We start from the raw sequence: 14,193 nt of genomic DNA, 5'->3' as shown, positions 1-14,193 counted from the left end.
GTGGGAAATCAAACTTAAACTTTTTTCATTTCACTTTGAACTCATACATATTCTCATTAACAAAATATGCATATAAGTGGTTTGTACTGTGGATCACAGAACTGAATATTGTGTTTGTCCTGTTTGCAGATCATGGCTCTGGATGCCTGGATGCCACCAAATGTGACGCTGAGCTCCCGTCTGTCTGTGCAATCCTCCTCTACTAGATGAACTTGCATGGTGTCCATACAAGTTAGCATGGACACCAGCCTCTCATTTCCTACATTTCCTAAAATGTTTCTGCTCTGTTGCTTTAATATAACAAAAACTGACCAAAGGCACAGACACCTGCTGCTTGTAATGCAGGAGAAAGCAACCTGTCCCTTCTGACAACTTTCCAAATAAAATCTTTAGCAATGATAAAAAAAGTGTGTGTGTGTGTGTGTGTGTGTGTGTGTGTATTAAAGCAACACATTTTTCTCCCTTCCATTTTCTTAGAGTTTCTGTTTCATTGAATACAGTTACATAATCTGTACTGCTTAAATTTACATGTTTAAAAAAACATCTAACATGCCTTTAAATTAGATTTTATTCTTGCAGATGGTAACTTTAGTACGTGTCAGAGCGATTACTGTCGTCACATTTTGACATCTTCCTAAAGTTTGCCTTATTAAAACAACTCTATCTCTAATTAAACACCTCACTCCTATCTCTCTGTGAGGAGTGTCTGTGACCTTTGACCCGCCCCTTTCTGTTTGTGCAGCGTTAGTCTCTCTGATGCCATCTGAGGTCACCACAGCTCCACGTTTCTCCCGACAGAGAAACCCAGTGGGGGGCCGAAGTTGGATTTGGATTTATGTGTCCTCAAAATTATTTTAGGTTTTTGACTTTTCATGCTCAGCTGTGTAATCAAACTTTGAGCATTTTTATCAAAGAACTGTATCAATGTACACAAGAATCCAGAAACACAATATTCACATCGGAAATCTTTCTGTTAAATATGAGGACAATCCTGCTTTACGCCTCTCTGTATAAACAGTTTTCCTTGGACAAGAAAGGTGACAATAGTGGTTTTTTTCCTGTTGTCACATGCAACTGACAAAAATGTTATCAGTTCATAAGCTTGAAAAATATTGTATCAACAAACTGCAGGTTGTGAAAGAGAACAAACATAACTTCACACGCTGCACATTAAACCAATATTTAGTTTTCCTGAAATTCAAAGGTGGAGATGTTTTCAGAGCAAACAGACTGACAGCTCAGTTACACTGGACCTGATTCACCTTCTTTCTTTCTTTCTTGGGAACCTTTTAACTTTTTACAAGTTTTTAGTAAGAAAAAACAAAAAGTGTAAATGTTCTGCAGATTGTTTTTCTGTAGATCATATATATGTCACCATTAAAATTCAACCGTTCAGCATGACCTCCAGTGAAATATGATAAACCTGAATGATAAGCAAACAGCTTTTATCCTCAGAGCTTCTTAGTTCATGACCTTGACCTGAAAACGTCTCTGCAGTCATAAACATTTACAGCCCACAGCAACATATTAAAGCACAACCTGCATATGCAGATATCAGGAAACTCATGAAAACCTTCATAGATGACATACTACACATTTATATTTAATCACTTTTCTTTTTTACATTGATCAATCTGATATTAATTTATTCTGAGGAATATTTTTTATAACATTACTTTATATCTGGATTTGCATGAATATTTAAACCGAATCTAAAGACCAGCTTTATTCCAGAAACCATCAATGTGAGCTGTAGCTTATTATTTTATTCATTTCCTAACTTTTCCTCATTTTCTTTCATTGACCTAAACATAATAACTACAAGGATTTTTATTCCATGCAACCGCAGAATAACCCTGTTCATGTTAACATTTGCAGGACTGGAGGAATGCAGACTGAGGCCACTGCCTAGAGGAACCAAAGCTAACGTTCTGTTTTCTCAGAGCTCACAGGAAACACAGCACAGCTGAGACAATGTGGTCCCACAACATGCCTGATATAAGATGAGAGTTTTTATGGCAATCTTAATTATTCTACATCAACACACGGCTGCAGTCAATTGCAACAACTGAATCAAAGTTGGTGATTCAGTTACATCTCAGTCAAGATGTAACAAATATGTTACATCTTAACATCTCTGTTACTTTTTGACAGAGATGTTAAGTTGCAACAAATATGTTAAATCTTAACATATTTGTTAAAATGTAACAGAGCTAAACATGTCAGGCTATCCTACAGAGATCTTTCAAGATTATTTACAGAATTAGATTCTTTTGGTCTCGACACACAAGAGGCAACATCAACCTGTTCATTTATGCAAAGAGGAGAAAATTGTTTGTCCCTCTGCAGCCAAGTGAATGGAAAATTTGGACATGTGAATCAGTGGCGGAGCTAGACTTTTTTTCAAGGGGTGGCCAAAGAGTGAGCAAGGCTTTAGGGGTCAGAGGGGTCCATATACAAATGGACCGTTCCATGGAACGAAAGAAAAAAAATATCTGTTTCCTTTCGTTCAAAATTAATTAATATAAGTAGTGAGGTTATAATTCAAAGCTTTCATATGACATAGCTGACTTACATTTCAGTCATTATAAAACTTAATGGTGTTTCACATATTCTTTAAATATTTTTCCTCAAGCAAAAATATGTAAATCTCTCTGTTCAGTTCATTAAGAGAAACAACCGGTTATAATCCATGTTGCACCGTGATTCTAATTCATCCCCACCGACAGATGGTGGTCAGCGCTGCGGCTCTATCGGCGAATTTCAAGCAAGAGCTGGGAGATATAAAACATTACAGGGCAGCATTTGCACTAAAACATTATGTTAAAAGAATCTGTCTAAAACACGACCTACCAGCACTAGCAAGGCTAATATAATAAACGAGGCACTACGCAGCGGTGCACAACCATTTTTATTCTTTTTAGAAATGTATGAAAAGTGCCGCCTCTCATTAGGAAGGTAACAGCGGTTACTGCTGAGCGGTAAAATGTTGTAAATACCTGCAAAACTCCTGAAGGTGTAACTCTAAAGCCACGGATGTGTTTTGGATCAAGCAGGAACCACATGTCAGTTTAACCAATGAACAGCATCGGGCATCGAGCTGCCTTCAGGGACAGTCGGAAATTACAGTTTTCCTGGCAAATCTTTGCCGATCTCATAAGTATTATATTTTAAAATGACCATTTCCAGTGGGGTGGCAGTAGGGGTGGCCAGGGCTCTGTTGGGGGAGGCAAGTGCCACCCCGGCCACCCCTCTGGCTCCGCCACTGATGTGAATTTTCAGGCTTGTATTCATAAACTACAAAGTTGAAAAAGTGGCATTTTTTAACTTTGTCAAGAAAGTTGAAAAATAACATTTTGTTCCTGTTGTTACTTCCTGCTTTGTATGGATCTATTTGTAACTTGGGCTTGTTAGGAATAAAATCCTAATTTCGTCAGATTAATATGTATCCTGGGACTTTTCACTGAAACATCACAAAGGATTCAAAAAATCACAACTCAGAACACAAAAACAGGAAATGAATTAACAAGGACAGGAAGTACAAGCTAAATCCTTTTTCCAAAAAATGTCATCAGTGAAAATAATCCCTGATGCTGAAGTCATAAAGTAAAAATCACATCTTTGCTTTGATTTCACTGAAACATTATAGAGTCACTAGTGTATTATTGACAGGTCTGTCAGTGACTGTGTATAAGAGCAGCTGTTTCCAGGACCTCCAGACAGAAGAGCTGAAGCTTGTCTGATGCTGAAGTGAAGGAAAAAAGGTAATTTTGATTCTGCTTTGGTAAAAAGATTTGATCTAACTTTTTATTGAGTTGAGACTGTTTGTGTTTTTGAAGGTGATCTTCAATGACTCTGAATGTTCTGATGTTTCTTTGAGCTTGTTACACTGCATTATGTAATAATGTAATACAATTGGGTTTCATAATTATGTTATATATTGAATTATTATATTATTATAATGAACTATAGTTAACAACACATTTTACTGTATATTCACAAAAACTAATCAAGAAGAGCCTTTGCATTCAGATCATCGACCATTTCAGATTTTATGTACTTTCTTAAAATCCCTCAAATATTAAGTCCTTTTTTAAGCCAGAAGGGCAAATTATTTCAACAAAGCTGATGGAAGAGCAGGAGAACATTTTTGGAAATTTCTACTAAAACTCTCAGAAAACAGTAAATGGTTGCAAAACATGATTGAAATAATTTTGCTACAGATGAATTTGAGGTGGCTCTCATCCATCAATTCAACTGCAAAATCCATGCAAGCCGCATCTCCAGTTATATTAATGTTACATTTTATTTTGCATTATTTGTGCAATTGAGACTCATTATCCAAAGTTCAGAAAGAAGTAAAATGTAAAATGAAGAAACCAAGCTCATGTTTTTCATCAGGTGATGTTTGATTTAGATTCCTGATCATCAAGGTGAGGTGACACATCAGCAGGTATAAATAACGGAGTCTGAACGTCGGAGACACAGAGGAGAAGCAGAAGTTTGGAATCAAGTTCATTCCAGCTGCAGGTGAGAGATGAACACATGAATTCATTTACAACTGAGTTTGTCCACTAAAGTTTCTCTATGTTTTACATTAACAGGGAATTTCATTGTGCTGCAAGTCAAACTCCAGATTTTCATCAAGTTTGATCAATTTATCCAGATCAACAGTAAAGATGAAGGTAAGCCTGTAACTTGCACTGTAAAAAAATAAAAAATAATTCATCTATTTTTATTTATTTTAACAAGGAAAGGTATTTTTAATGTTTAAAATCTTGTTAACAACAAATGACCAAAATAAAAATCAGCGCAGAGACATTGTACATAAATGTACAAATTATGAAACATCAATAATGATTAGAATATGAACACAAACAACAACAAGATATTTCACTATGTAGTCAAAAAATTTAAAAATTAAACAACTTCTAGTGAGTTTGTTAATTATTTAAAATGTTTGATATTTTGTTCAGTCACTGAAATGTTGAGTAAATTTGAGTGTTTAAATTTATCCAAACACTCAATGCATGTAAACACTGTACATAGTTTTGGCTCTGGAAATAACATTTGTTAACAGGACTGATGAAATGAGTTGTTAAAAAATGGAGGATCAAACCAACCAGAAACCTTTGTTAAGGCAGAATTCAGCATAATTCTGACTGAAAATCTGGCAGCACAGCTTACAGGCCACATGCAGGACAAGATCAGGGATCAGGTTTAATCTGACTAAATGAACATTAATCAGAGTTTCTCTGATGATGTTCAGAAGGTGTCATGTTCTGTCTTCCAGCTGTTATCACTTCTCTTCCTCCTGGCTCCACTGCTGATCAGCTGTGAAGCGGCTGAGGACCAACTGCCACGTGATTGCAATGACATCTACAATACTAACAAGAAACTTCCCAGTGGAGTTTACATCATCTATCCAAGTGGATATTCATATGCTGTTAAGGTGAACTTTATGTTTGGTTTGTTCATAAAAATGAAGATCCAGATTAAAGTTCTGTGCAGGACCAAGACTGGAGGTTTATCTGTTAACAATGCTGAGGATGTTTTTACTTAATCTTCATACACATTACATAAACTATTTGAAACTGAACTTTCTTGATGTTTAGTATCTTGTTTCAGTTCAAGCTCCAGTTTTTTCTTCCTACAACCAAATCAGTTATTCATGGAGAAGAAATTTTATTTAATTATACGTTCACTTATTAGTGAGGCAATGATAGTATTTATTTTTCCACATAAAGTGTGACATTGCATTACATAATAAAAACTGTATCAAGTCATGAATGTGTTTGTGTGAAGGCTTACTGCGACATGGACTCAGAGGGAGGACGCTGGACGGTGAGTCCATATCTACATGAACTCTCTCTGTTTACACTTCAACTTGGTTTATCTCAGGATTCTTGGGGGTTTTCATCCAACAAACATCAAGTTCTGTTGAAAGAAGAGTCTTTATTTTCCTTCCATTTTCACCTGCCTGAGATAAGATTTGATCAGTTTTGTCATGTTAAATATTGATTATTGATACCAATTCAGAGTTGGTACAACCCACTTCCTTTTCACCCTGAGTGTGTCAGTGAGAACGTTGTTCACTTCTTGATCAGATTCCTTTGTTGTTCCAGGTTTTCCAGAGGAGGATGGATGGCTCTGTAAACTTCTACAGACCCTGGGTGGAGTACCAGGGAGGCTTTGGAAACGCTGCTGGAGAGTACTGGCTGGGTGAGACACCGACCTAAACAGTTAGTCAATGTATGGTTGGTTTATTTATTTACGATATTTATAACATAGTTATAGCCACATTTTTCAACACCTGTTTATTGTCTCGACTTTCTATTTTACTATTGTGTTACTAAGTGATGGTGTGCAGGTGCAGGTCAAAAACTGTGAATATTATGGAAAAGTTTATTTCAATCAGTAATTAATTCAAAAAGTAACATTTGTATGTCATATTAATTCATTTCATACAGCTTGATATATTTCAAATGTTTACTTCTTTAGTGTTGATATTTGTTTCTGACAACTCATGAAAACTACAAATTCAGTATTTCAGAAAATTTGAATATTGTGAAAAAGTTCAATATTGCAGAGCTCTGGTGCTACACACTAATCAGTTTAAGTCAAAACACCTGCAAATGCTTCCAAATGGTCGCTGAGTCCAGGTCTGTAGGTTATTCAATCATGGGAATGACTGCTGACCTGACAGTTGTTCAAAAGATGACCTTTGACCCCTTGCACAAGAGGGCAAGACAGAAACATCACAGCTAAAGAAGCTGGCTGTGCACAGAGCTGTTTTCACACACATTCATAGAGAAGTGAGGCGGAAGAAAAGATGTAGTGGAAAAGAATTGGACAAGCAATCAGGATAACTGCACCTGGAGGGGATTATGAAACAAAACCATTTAGAAATGTAGAGTCGGCTGCAGATGGAGTCAGTGCTTGAAGAGCCACCACACACAGATATATGCAACATAGATTTCAGCTGTTGCTTTCCTTGTGTCGAACTGATGCTGATGCTGATCTTGAAGAAGAACCTAAACGTCGTAGAAAATCTGTCTTATTGTGAAGAGGAAGACGCGACAGTCAAGACCCAACAAGAGCTGCAGATGTTGGTCAGAGCCATGTGGGTTCTCATATCACCTGAGCAACACCACAGAGTGATCGACTCCATGCCACGGTGCATTAATGCAGTGATCTGGACAGTAATGTGTGTGCAAAAATCTCAGTGAAAATCCAACTTTAATAGTTTTCATGTCTGTGCAGGTCTTGATAACATCCATAAGTTGACAAGGTTTCAAGACTGTGAGCTGATGGTCGATATGGAGGACTTTGACGGAAACAAAGCCTTTGCCCGTTACTCTTCATTTTACATCGATGATGAGTTTGAGGGTTACCTTCTGCATGTGAGTGGTTTCAACAAAAAAGGGGGAGCTGGTGAGTCATGAGAAAAAACACATTCTAACTTTACTAGTCAGGATGAATTTATGGATGGATGGAATGATGCCCATCACTAATTATGTCTTTTTAAAATAAATAATTCAACTTGTGCTGGGTCTGAAAGTCGTGCAGTGAGTCTGGAAATGTAGAGCAAGGCACTGAGCATGGATCCTGGTGTGTAATATACACCAGGAGTGTATTATTACACACCTCGTGTATAATAATACACCACGAGTGTATTATTATACACTCCTGGTATTATAAGATATTATTATACACTCCATGTGTATAATAATAATAATAATAATAATAATAATAATAATAATAATAATAATAATAATAATAATAATAATAATAATAATAATAATAATGATAATTAATAAAGCTAATTTACTGTAGTTAGACAAATCAGGATTAAGAGAAATAGACCTTGATTGGATTAAATGTGTTGTGTCAGTTATATCTAAATCCAGAGTTTGTTCTTATGGTTCTGAAGCAGGAAGATTGATGTTGGTAGTTAACAGCACAAAGTAAATTTAATTGATCTCATTGATAATATCCCAGTAAGAAATTAACATAACTCATAAATTATTTCACAAAACATTATCAGCTTTTCACAAAGTCAGCATTTTTGTTAAATATTGAAATTACAATTTTATTGATGTTGGATCACGCAGAATTTGTATTTTTTTTTCACTATTCAAGCTTTCAACTGAATGTCTGTTTTATTCATATAGTTTTTGTATCCTATTATTATTTCTGCAGGAGACAGCCTTTCCTATCACACCAACAGAAATTTACCACTTTTGACAAAGACCAGGATGAGTTGAGCGGCAACTGTGCCATAAAATATCTCGGTGCTTTCTGGTACAATAAGTGTCACTATACAAACCCTAACGGGGTTTATCGCTGGGGGGCTGACAACACACTCTATGCTATTGGAGTGGAATGGGGTACATGGAAGGGAGTTAATTACTCCCTGAAGAGCATCAGCATGAAGATCCGTCCTCCATTTAAATCTGCAGGTCAAACATCCAGCAAAAAATAATGAGTTGCTTTTTCTTATAATCAACCATCAACTTTTAGCTTCAAACATGAGTCAAAAGTTCACTTGATTACTAATAAATATAATCCAGTTGATTAAATCATTGGTGAGAGTTTGCTACCTGTAATCAATTCATCTCTGATAATAAATAAGATGCCAGCAGCAATATTTGTGTGTCTGTATTTTTTTATATGTAAGAATTAAAATAAGCCAGTTTTAAAACACAAATTGGGCCAAATGGAAACATTTTTAGAATCAAACCTCTTGGTTAAATGCAATTAATTGAAAAACAACCAGGTCTTCCATAATTCTAAATTTTATGCTCAACTGTGTCAATGTCAACATCTATGTCTATTTAATGATCTGTTTATGTCACTCCCAGAGAAAATAAAGTATATCTGGTGTTAGCTAAGACAAAGAAATGGAGTGTAATTTGATTTTTATCAGAAAACAATCAGGAAGCGAAACAAGAACAGCAGAAAGTCATCAATTTGTTTTTTCTTGCAATAAAATGTAAAAAAAAGCACAAGAACTTGATCTAATAATATCAGGAGAACAATAAAATATTTATAGTTTGACCATTTATAATGACCATATGATGTGCGTCAATGTGTTGAAAAAACAAATTACATGATTTTTAGACTCTGGAGATGTGTTGATTGATTTGATCAGGTTGAAGAAAGTTTTGTTATTATATGAAGTGAAAGACTCACTGAATGCTCAGGCGTAGTGGATATTATACAATTCACTGATTGTTCCTTTTCTGATACATAGTGCAGATGTTTGGGGAAATGCCTGTAATAATATTCAAATTCTATTTTTACTTTTGCAAATTATAGAAATTAAAAGCAGAAAATGCTGCAGAGCTCCAACAAATGCATTGTGCTTCAACTTAAAATTGATATTTATTGGTGGACTACTATATCCAAAGTAATGAAATGAGTAGTTTGAATGTTAATGGAAACTCCAGGTGTTAATCTGAAAAGAAAAAGTAATTTTGTTAAATGACTTTTAAGTTCTGATTATCAAGAAACTGGTGTTGGGTCTATTTTGGTTCCCAACCAAAGACACAAATTACTTTTCTACCACCGTCAAACACCGTGTTGTGTCTCCTCCACCGGCTCTCAACTGCCTTTTATTATGTTTACAAGAAAAAAGGTTGGGCTTTTTCACACAGTCACACAAACAATTGATCAATAACCTTAACCACAAGGTGTTTTGGGACCTTCTGTGAACATGCCCTTACCTGGACACAAGGCTGACCGTTATACCTGTGTTAACAGGTAGCTGTTGGCACAGCTACCTGTGTTATTACCTGTGTATTATTATAATAATAACAACAACAACAATAATAATAATAATAATAATAATAATAATAATAATAATAATAATAATAATAATAACAACAGGTAGCTGTTAACACAGACAGCTAATGATCAAAGCAGCTGGTATCACAAGCATGTATAAACATTTCCAACCCCCAAGCAAACTTCTGAAAAAACAGTTAATATTGTACCACAAAAGAAAGGAGTCAAGTAAACAACACACAGAATAATAATATAAAAACATAGCCTTTCAAATAAACTCATAAGTAAATGAACTTAGACAATTTTTCTAAAAACTGGGCATGGGTCATTCTTTCAGAAGCTATTCATGCATTTTAATAACTTGGGAAGTTGCATATGGATCCATATGAATGAACCAGCTGGGCCTCAAACCCGAATTTGTATTTTTTCCAAGCTTATATGTGCCAATACAATTTATTTTATGGTTTGATTTGCAAACGCAACATGTAGTGCATTAATGTAGTGCATTAATACTAATTGAAAACCCTGCATTTTTTCAACAGTCTTATAAACAATTAAAAAGTATGGAATATATTGGTATAATTAGCCTTTTAAACATATAATTGAACAAATCTCCAGTTTATGTTCATTTTTTGTGTAATATTTCACAATGAAGCTGCAAAGGTCTGGAAGAATTTTTTACCTTTCAGTGCAAATATAAACTTTAAATGTTTCAACTTTCATTGCAACTGGAAAGTTTTTGCAGCATAAATGTTGTATATCTGAATATTTAAGATAAAACAATAGGAACAGTTTTAAAGCCTGCAACCATATATATTGAATATATATGACTGATATATATTACAACCATTATCTAGGAAACTTGACACCTCGTAACTGACATTGGAAAAAAGAATTGAATGAACAGATTCACCAAGCGGTGACTTGCTTAGTGAAAGTCGCAAATCTTTCAAGTCATGCTGTTTCAATTTGACCTCTTACTCAGCATCAGTTCCCAATTTATGGACTCGAAATTTGAAATCAACTCTGCTTTATGTACTAGCTTCCTCTCCTGTGCTTCCATCTGAAGGCGAGGTAAAGGCCAAGGAGGCAACTGAGGTTCTGCAACCATTTGGGCAAAGCAAGACAACTTTATTTATTCATCTCCTTTCAGCCAAAGACTATTCAAAGTGCTTGTACAAGAAAGTAAAAAACAACATTCAGCAAGAAGATAGTCACAAAATAATAATAATAATAATAATAATAATAATTTTAGTAAACGATCAAGCGGAGTAAAAATAGAGAAAGTAAATTTTAAACAGTAAACGAGTAGAAGTTAAAAATTAAGAAAAGGCTAATTCAAAAAGGTTTTAAATAAACTCAAGGTAGAGGTAGCCTTACAATGTGATTAGTATTAGTGTAAGCATTAATTCTTTAAGATAACATACAAGTTATACTAATTAATTTCCCAGTGATTGTTGTTATTCTGTTTTAAAGATATCTTCCTCTCATTCCATTCAATATGTTCACTATGTGATCAATTCAGTCTTTATGAGTTCATCCTTAACTTAATAGTGATTGATGAAATTATATTTCATTTAATTAGATTGATATCACTAAAACATTGCAGAATTTCTCTGAGATTGTGAGAGCTTTTTATTAGACTTCATCTACATCCTGTCCCATTATTCTGCAGATTAGAAAAATGTTCCAAACATCTGACAGAAAATCAAACAGTTACACTTAGTGGTTATAAAACGGATGACAGCAACCTCTTCTTTCTTTCTTTCTTTCTTTCGTTCTTTCTTTCTTTCTTTCTTTCTTTCTTTCTTTCTTTCTTTCTTTCTTCCTTTCTTTCTTTCTTCTTTCTTTTTTTCTCTCATTGTTTGTGGTCAAAATCAGTGCTTGTTTTCACCTCCTTATTTATTATTAAATCACACCAAATGCTGAATTATAATTGCGTCAATTAATTCATTATGTAAAGCTGCAAAGTTTAAACTACATTTTAAAGACTTAAGTTAAATGTTATGTATTGAGTGAAGCCATAAGCTTCATACAAAAAATACCTCTAACAGATTTCACTTGAACATTTTCATTCCCCAGTTTCTAAAGATTGAATTTGTCTGATTTTCTGCAGTTTATGTGCAGAAATCTTTGCGCAAACATGTGATAAGTAATAACAGACACATCTTAGCAATATTAAAATGTCTCAATGTTTTTAAAACCTACCTGTCAATATCAGACATACACTTTTCCTGCTGTTGGATGGGAACCTTTTTAACTTTTTACAAGTTTTTAGTAAGAAAAAACAAAAAGTGTAAATGTTCTGCAGATTGTTTTTCTGTAGATCATATATATGTCACCATTAAAATTCAACCGTTCAGCATGACCTTCAGTGAAATATGATAAACCTGAATGATAAACAAACAGATTTTATCCTCAGAGCTTCTTAGTTCATGACCTTGACCTGAAAACGTCTCTGCAGTCATAAACATTTACAGCCCACAGCAACATATTAAAGCACAACCTGCATATGCAGCTCAGGAAACTCATGAAAACCTTCATAGATGACATACTACACATTTATATTTCATCAATTCTCTTTTTACCTTTATAATTCTGATATTAATTTATTCTGAGGAATCTTTTTTTAAAACATTACTTTATATCTGGATTTGCATGAATATTTAAACCGAATCTAAAGACCAGCTTTATTCCAGAAACCATCAATGTGAGCTGTAGCTTATTATTTTATTCATTTCCTAACTTTTCCTCATTTTGTTTCATGGACCTAAACATAATAAGTATAAATATTTTCCTTCCATGGAACCGCAGAATAACCCTGTTCATGTTAACATTTACTGAGATTCTCTGAAACTCAGGTATCAATAATCAGCTGCAGGTATTAATGAACAACCTGACTGCTCTGACAACCATTTGAACTCCAGAAAAAGAGTTCAAAGCCACACACAAACTCTCTCCAATACATACGCACACATACACACACACCTGCCTCCGACCCCCCACACACACACATTAAAGAAACTGGATTGATGCACAAATTGAACTTGCATTTGACCTGCACCTGCCTTCTCAATCTGCTGCCAACCCCTCACACCAAGCTCCTCAGCACAACAAAAAACACTGAGACATAATGAAAACAAATGAAGTATAGGAGAAGGGGCATAAATAGAAAATTAGGAACGCCCGAGGGTTAATGACATTGACCTGAAAACATCTCTGGAGTCATAAACATTTACAGCCCACAGCAACAGATTAAAGCACAACCTGCATATGCAGTTCAGGAAACACTTGAAAATCTTCAAACATGGCATAATACATATTTATATTTCATTCGTTTTCTTTTCACATTGATCATTTTATTTCTGAATATTTAAACAGAATCTAAAGACAAGTTTTATGCCAGAACAAATCCATATGATCTGTAGTTTATTATTTTACTCATTTCCTGTGTTTTCTTGTTTTCTTTCATTGACCTAAATTAAAAAGTGCAAAGATTTTCCTTCCATGTGACCGTAGAATAACCCTGTTCGCGTTAACATTTCCTGAGATTCTTTGGAAACTCAGGTATCAATAATCAGCTGCAGGTATTAATGAACAACCTGACTACTCTGTCTCCAGAGTAACATGGCGAAGGTGCAGGCACTCAGTGTGTCGCACTCAAAATAAATTAAACAAATAAACATTTTCTTTGTTCGAATTTAATAAAGCAATTTAAACTAAATTGTCTTGATATTTATGTTTCTTTGAACAATTAAATTCACTTTTTGTGTTTTTCCCTATGACAGAAGAACCTCCTGACTAACCAGTCCTGGTCACCAATCCTTCCTTTGATTCCTGATTGTTGGGGCAGGAAGTCTTCCTGGTGTCCTGCAACTTTTAGATACTTCAGCACACCTGGCTCCAATAGCAGCTCATCAACAGAGCTCTGCAGAGCCTCACTGCATGCCAGTGAGACAGTTAAATTAAAGTCTTTAGGTCAAGGGACACATCTGAAACTTGCAGGACTCGGGTCCTGGAGGAATGCAGACTGAGGCCACTGCCTAGAGGAACCAAAGCTAACGTTCTGTTTTCTCAGAGCTCACAGGAAACACAGCACAGCTGAGACAATGTGGTCCCACAACATGCCTGATATAAGATGAGAGTTTTTATGGCAATCTTAATTATTCTACATCAACAAACGGCTGCAAATTGCAACAACTGAATCAATGTTGATGATTCAGTTACATCTCAGTTAAGATGTAACAAAGATGTTACATCTTAACATCTCTGTTACTTTTTGACATTAGATGTTAAGTTGTAACAAATATGTTACATCTTAACATATTTGTTAAAATGTAACAGAGCTAAACATGTCAGGCTATCCTACAGAGATCTTTCAAGATCATTTACAGAATTAGATTC

The 14,193-nt window shown here is 34.9% G+C and overlaps 1 pseudogene; it reads left to right on the top strand.

Moving 5' to 3' along the window:
• Window positions 1–3,707: 3,707 nt before the first annotated feature.
• On the top strand, window positions 3,708–8,648 carry LOC129376417 (microfibril-associated glycoprotein 4-like; annotated as a pseudogene).
• The last annotated feature ends 5,545 nt before the right edge of the window (window positions 8,649–14,193 follow it).

This window comes from Poeciliopsis prolifica, unplaced genomic scaffold, assembly GCF_027474105.1.
Source record: "Poeciliopsis prolifica strain line A6 unplaced genomic scaffold, Auburn_PproV2 SCAFFOLD044, whole genome shotgun sequence".
Classification (NCBI taxonomy): domain Eukaryota; kingdom Metazoa; phylum Chordata; class Actinopteri; order Cyprinodontiformes; family Poeciliidae; genus Poeciliopsis; species Poeciliopsis prolifica.
Note: the sequence above shows the minus strand (reverse complement) of the source record. Positions and strands in the feature narration are given on the sequence as shown.